The sequence below is a fragment of the Bison bison genome, unplaced genomic scaffold (assembly GCF_000754665.1).
Source record: "Bison bison bison isolate TAMUID 2011002044 unplaced genomic scaffold, Bison_UMD1.0 scf7180017864063, whole genome shotgun sequence".
Lineage (NCBI taxonomy): Eukaryota > Metazoa > Chordata > Mammalia > Artiodactyla > Bovidae > Bison > Bison bison.
The window spans coordinates 2,480,564-2,487,621 of record NW_011494635.1 but is presented as its reverse complement, the minus strand read 5'-3'; positions in this window follow the sequence as shown (position 1 = coordinate 2,487,621).

Genomic DNA, 7,058 nt, shown 5'->3' with positions numbered 1-7,058 from the left:
CCGAAGGTTGACAGTGGGCGAGGGGGGGGATGGGCAGGGGTTGGAAGTTGAAAAGAAGTGTGAACAGGACAGAAAAAGAGTAAATCCAGGGAAAACGGTGGGCAGCCCTCTTCCCCAACATGGACCTCCCACCCTACTCCTGCCTGGGCATCAGTTACGGTGCGTGCATGTACCCAACAAAACTCATTTTCACGGAGTAGACCAGTAATGTTTTTAAAGGATGTTCTTCTAGGTGATTTTGTTGCTTCTATTTCCTTGCAGCTTCGCTCCTGATAAGCCCAGCGTCCAACAGTCATTTAACTTTGTTATGTTCATGTTCAGGCCTGGCAAGAGGCCAGACATCGTTGAATATCTGAAAAGCATTCCTTTTTTCTAACCTAAAAAAAAAAAAAAAACAACCCTGAAAGACTGCCCAAGACTTTAGTCAGAGCCAATCTGATAGAATTATGTCTGTGCTTACAGGCCTCTCACTGTCCCTTAGGAGAGACCAGCTCCCCGTGAATACGTCTAGACTCTGCTTCAGCTTCCACCCTGGACTGGAACCAAAAGCACCACCAGGTTTATTCCAAGAGAACCGAGTCATACTCAAGGGGATGCGGAAAAAGCCCGACTGGGAGGCTCAGGAAGGTTGAGTCTATACTTGTGGTTTTGGTTTTGTTTTGTTTTTATTTAATTTTTGATTGGCCCAGCCACATGGCTTTCGAGATCTCAGTTCCCTGACCAGGCATTGAACCCAACCCACAGAAGTGAAAGTCTAGAATCCTAACCACCAGGTCACTGGGCAACTTTAATTCTTGAACTTCACATACTTTTAGTCCTAAGATTCTTGGCAGATTGCCCTCAAATGACGGTGAAGAGCAACTCTATCTAGTCCCAGGTACCCCACCCAGGGCAGACCCGTGTTACCCATGCAGCCCAGTTTTTACACATCCTTTCAGTGAATGCCCAAAGACATCACGCAGTGTCTTCAGGATCAGTTCACTCATAAAGTGCTGGGCTACCTAGTACTCCACTATCAGCAATGAGGTAAGGTCCCCAAGCAAAGCCATGATTGCAGAGGGAGTTTATATCCTTTTATTAGAGGACCTGACTGTTCTCAGTATCTCCAGCAATTCAAAAGCTTCCTTCAGATCTTATTTTCACTCTGATATCCCCATCTCCAGCTTCCCTGGTAGCTCAGTGGTAAAGAATCTGCCTGCCAATGCAGGAGAAGTTGGTTCAGTCCCTGGATCAGGAAGATCCCCTAGAGAAGGAAATGACAACCCACTCCAGTGTTCTTGCCAGGGCATAGAAACCTGTTGGGCTATAGGCCCTGGGGTCACAAAGACTTAGCGACTGAACAGCAACAACAACCAGGGATACATTAGCCAGGGTTCTGCTGCATACTGTGGAGTAACAGATAATCCCCAAATCCCATTGCTTACAAGAGCAAACAGTTATTCCACACTGTGTAGACACAGCCCACGCCATTGCTGCTCTCGTTTTGTTGGCAAAGGCAGTTTCTCAAGGGAACAAAGTCAGACTGTGGAGTGGCATGTCCCCTCTGCCCACTCTATAGGAAAGTACCCTTGGTCTCCAGGCCAAGAGCATGGATGGAAGCCCCCGTTACAAAGAGGTAAAGAATCCTGAATGATAACCCAATCCGCCACAGGGATGTTGAAACATGTTGAATTTACTCTGGGTTTGCTCTTGAGGACCTTATCCTCTGCATCCTTCTCTTCAAGCATCACAGGAGAGATTTCTCTTGGATCTCAGATCCCAGATAGATATACTTCTGGCAAATGCTTATTTTCATCTTATAGACACACTACACAGGCTGCTGGGAATTTTCAGCCCACTTGTAGCAACTATGCATGATGCTGGCTTACTTCTCAATGTTTCTCCCTTTATTCTGCCTTCAGCCTAATTGTCATGCAGTTTCACCTCTGAATTCTTATTGTAGGCCATTTTCTATTTTTTTTCTTTCTGGTGAATTTATAGTCATTTATGCATCCAACAAATACATTTTTATAATTTCTTTCTGTGATGAAGTAATACAAATAGCATATTTAGGAAATTTCAACAGTACAAATGGCACACAGAGCATAAGTGAGTTTCTCTCCTATCATCTCCACCCGTCCAATCCCCACTCCTCCACCCCGAGAAGTAGCCACTGAAACCTGTTCTAATTGTGTACATGGGAGTCATCTGTTGGAAGAATCCCAATGGAATTTCTGGGACAAGAAAACCCATGCATTTTAAATGTGGATAATACTACCCAAATGTTTTCCCCAAATGCTGTTACTAGTTTGCACCTGGCTAGCAGTATATGGGATATCTGTTTATATAGGTATACACCAGGTATATAGCCACTGTATATTATCACAGACCACCCTCAACCTATTTTCAAAGTTTTGACTTCTACCCAATCAAGCAAAAATCATTTGTATTTTTTTTTTTTTCTGTTCATATGTTTTGGGAACACATTTCTTATTGATTTATGAGAGCTCTTTGTATAGCAAAGGAATTAACTTAGCAAGATAGCATATTATTTTTGCAGCTTCAAAGCCTTTTTGAAATGAAATGAATGGATAGATACATGCTTAGATAAGTAAAATAAATAGATAATGACCACTTAAAACACGTACTGGGGAAAGCACAGGCTAGTCCTTGAGTCCTAGCAAGAAATTTTTATTTTCTCACTCTTCTGTCTCCTTCCTTCCTCTTCACTTTGAAGTCATACATTTTGGTGCTTTGTTCTCTCCCACACAAGATGGGGGCTTCTGTGGTGGCTTAGTGGTAAAGAATTCACCTAATGCAGGAGACATGGGTTTGATCCCTGGGTAGGAAAGATCCCCTATAGAAGGAAATGGCAACTCATTCCAGTATTCTTGCCTGGGAAATCGCATGGACAAGAGTCAGGCGGATTACAGCCCATGGGGTCTTGAGTTGGACAGGACTTAGCAACTAAACCACCACCACCAGGCTAGACAGAGCTCCGCATTCAGTAAGTGAAAATGGGATTAATGAACTCTCTATGGGAGAGGCAACTTCTTCAACACGTGTTTTGCAATGTGTACGTTTCTGAACATTTGTCAAATATCCAGGATAAAATTTACATTTTTATTCATCAAAACCCAGGTACACAGACCCCATAGTAAGCCAAACGGTATGTTTCTAAGTAGTATGTGTATTCAGTCAGTTTCTACTTTGCCAGCAAGATCAGCCTCAATATGCCAGTAGGAGAAAGGAGAAAAATTTCTGAATGTGGGCATGCAAATGCCAAACACATCTGCCTGCTGTCCTGGCTCCAGTTACATCCAAGTGTCCGTGTGGTCATGGCCAATTCACTTGAAAGCCACTGTGTTTCCAACCTCACATTAGTAAGAAAACAATGTTCCCAGTCCTTCCCCAGTTTGAATTTGGAGCAGTTTTGTTGTTCCTATTGTTGTATAAATAAGAAAGTCTCTTGCTCTGACTTGCTTTTAGACCACAGCTGTTCTGAGGTTAGTTCTCCCAGCCCCAGTTTGCTTTTGTGCCAGTTCAGAAATCTTCAGACCTCCTCTGTTCTTCCAAAAATTTAATCATCTTTGGTGCCTTAAAGTGAAACAACTATTTTCAGAAGTGAAAAAGAGGACTTTTGCAATTTTTCTGTTATTTTTAACTACCTACACATAAGTTATGGCTGTTTAAAACAAACTGAAACATCTACTACTGCAAATACTTGAGCAAATTATGAATGGACTATTGTTTTTCAGTCACTCAGTTGTGTCTGACTCTCTGCAACCCCGTGGAATGCAGCACACCAGGCCTCCCTGTCCTTCACTATCTCCAGAGTTTGCTCAAACTCATGTCCATTGAGTCAGTGATACCCTCCAACCGTCTTATCCTCTGTTGTCCCCTTCTCCTCCTGCCTTCAATCTTTCCCAGCATCAGGGTCTTTTCCAGTGAGTCAGCTGTTCGCATCAGGTGGCCAAAGTATCGGAGCTTCAGCTTCAGCATCAGTCCTTCCAATGAGTATTCAGGGTTGATTTCCTTTAAGACTGACTGGATCAAACCCAGGTCTCCCATATTGCTGGCAAATTCTTTACTGTCTGAGCCACCAGGGAAACCAGGAATTGCCTATTAACAGTATTAAACTCCACACACTGCCTTCAATGCAGGAAATGCAGAAGACACAGGTGACATGGGTTCAATCCCTGGGTTGGGAAGATCCAGTGGAGAAGGAAATGGCAACCCACTCCAGTATTCTTGCCTGGGAAATCCTATGGACAAAGGAGCCTGGAGGGCTACAGTCCACGGGGCCCTGAAGAGTCAAACATGACTTAACGACTAAACAACAGCAATGGCAAATCTTGCCCGAGGAAAAAAAAATCAGATTGGCATTGTAGAATAGCCATAGCTAAGGTTAAAGGGTCTTGCCAAGTGCATCAAGAGGGTTTCTGACCATTTTAATGAATGTAATAGCCTACCTTTTTGTTTCTAGATCAGTTAGACATTCTTTTAGTAGAATTCAAGATGTCAAATCACATTTCACCCTATCCAGACAGAGCTCAGTCAATGTGAAGGGAGGATTGTATGCATCCTCTGGCCCGTCCTTAAGTGGACACAGGAGTGGATAGGTCCCACTTCTGTCAGGGGCAACATCTAGGTGGAACCTGGCTACAAAATCAATGTGTCGTACTTTTCGTTTAATTTTTTATTGACTAAAAAAGGTGAAATTGCAGTTTCCACTTTTAAATCTTAAAAGGACAGCAGAAAAACAATATAGAAGCATCTAATTGCTTCAGACAGCTAGTAAACAATAAAAGCAAAATTACTTTTTACTCTTTGTGATCCTGAAAAATTGGTTAAGTCATTTTTTGCAATGTTCTCTGTACTTTGAAAATCAAATACAATCTTTCATGGAATTTTACATGTATATATACACACACATATATATTTCATAAAATTAATTTAGAAAATTGAATTCACTTCATGAAACCATATGAATATATATTAAAATAATTGAATATATGCATATAGTATATGTACATATTCAAAGGCAAACTCTCCTATGTATACAACTATCTATTGGCAACAGAAAAACAGCAATTTTTTTCCCTTAACTAAACTTTAAAACTAGACTTCACCTGTCAGAATTTTAAAGACACATGTAATAAGTCACAAAAAGCCATGAATACTGGTTGGTTTTAGAACTAATTTATTAACACTAGGTCAAACTGAAAAATGGGTTATTGCAGGTAAGAAAGATGTATCTATCATCACTAACACTCTGGGCATGGATCATTAGAATTTTAAAGTTAAAAGGGGTTTCAGGAATCATCCTGAACAACCTTTTCCTGATAGTGAAACAGTCTATATTTGAAAATTCCATGTTTAAAAAAAAAAAAAACTTAATGTTCAACCCTTAAGAGCTTACATTCAGAAAGAATACCTGGGACTGCAGTTACCACAGCCATGGCGCAAGGGTCAGAGAACACATGACATTGTTCTACTGGTGTCCAAAGGCCCCACTTTAACATACTCACACCCAGGCAAGACCCTCGAGCCACAAAAGAAGACCCAAGCAAGAATGGCCCCAGAGCCTCGCCCTCCTCTCTGGCCCGCACCCCTCCACCAGTTTCCTCTGCCACTTCTCCTGTTAACTGCTGCCCATCTGACCCCAGAGTGTCTTTATGCATCCCTTTGATGTCTGATCCTGGCCAAGCCCCTGGGACCCTGGGACCTAGCCACGGTGCAGATTCTGGTGTCACCACACACCACCCCCTGCTTGCTGTTTCAGCCCATCAGGTGCTCAAGCTTGAACCTGGGGTGCTACCTGGCTGTCTGTCCCTCCTCCCTCAACAAACCCTGCCACACACACACATCCTCATTCAACCTGCCAGTCTTGTCCCCTCTAAAATATTCCTAGTTCTATCTTCCCCATCCTCACTGCCTGGGAAGAATTCTTCAGAGCTACTCAAATGTAATCATTATCTCACAGACCTAGAAAACAAACTTAAGGTTATCAAAGGGAAGTGAGGATGGATAAACTAAGAGTTTGGGATTAATAGACATACATACTGTATATAAAATAGGTAAACAACAAATTCCTACTGTATAGAACAAGGAGCTATATTCTATATCATGTCATAACCTATAATGAAAAAGGATCTGAAAAATAGGTTTCCCTAATGGCTCAATATTTCTGCTTTATTGACTATGCCAAAGCCTTTGACTGTGTGGATCACAATAAACTGTGAAAAATTCTGAAAGAGATGGGAATACCAGACCACCTGACCTGTCTCTTGAGAAACCTATATGCAGGTCAGGAAGCAACAGTTAGAACTGGACATGGAACAACAGACTGGTTCCAAATAGGAAAAGGAGTACGTCAAGGCTGTTTTTGTCACCCTGCTTATTTAACTTATATGCAGAGTACATCATGAGAAACACTGGGCTGGAAGAAGCACAAACTGGAATCAAGATTGCTGGGAGAAATATCAATAATCTCAGATATGCAGATGACACCACCCTTATGGCAGAAAGTGAAGAGGAACTAAAAAGCCTCTTAATGAAAGTGAAAGTGGAGAGTGAAAAAGTTGGCTTAAAGCTCAACATTCAGAAAACAAAGATCATGGCATCTTGTCCCATCACTTCACGGGAAATAAATGGGGAAACAGTGGAAACAGTGTCAGACTTTATTTTGGGAGGATCCAAAATCACTGCAGATGGTGACTGCAGCCATGAAATTAAAAGATGCTTACTCCTTGGAAGGAAAGTTATGACCAACCTAGATAGCATATTGAAAAGCAGAGACATTACTTTGCCAACAAAGGTCCGTCTAGTCAAGGCTATGGTTTTTCCTGTGGTCATGTATGGCTGTGAGAGTTGGACTGTGAAGAAGGCTGAGCGCCGAAGAATTGATGCTTTTGAACTGTGCTGTTGGAGAAGACTCTTGAGAGTCCCTTGGACTGCAAGGAGATCCAACCAGTCCATTCTGAAGGAGATCAGCCCTGGGATTTCTTTGGAAGGAATGATGCTAAAGCTGAAACTCCAGTACTTTGGCCACCTCATGCGAAGAGTTGACTCATTGG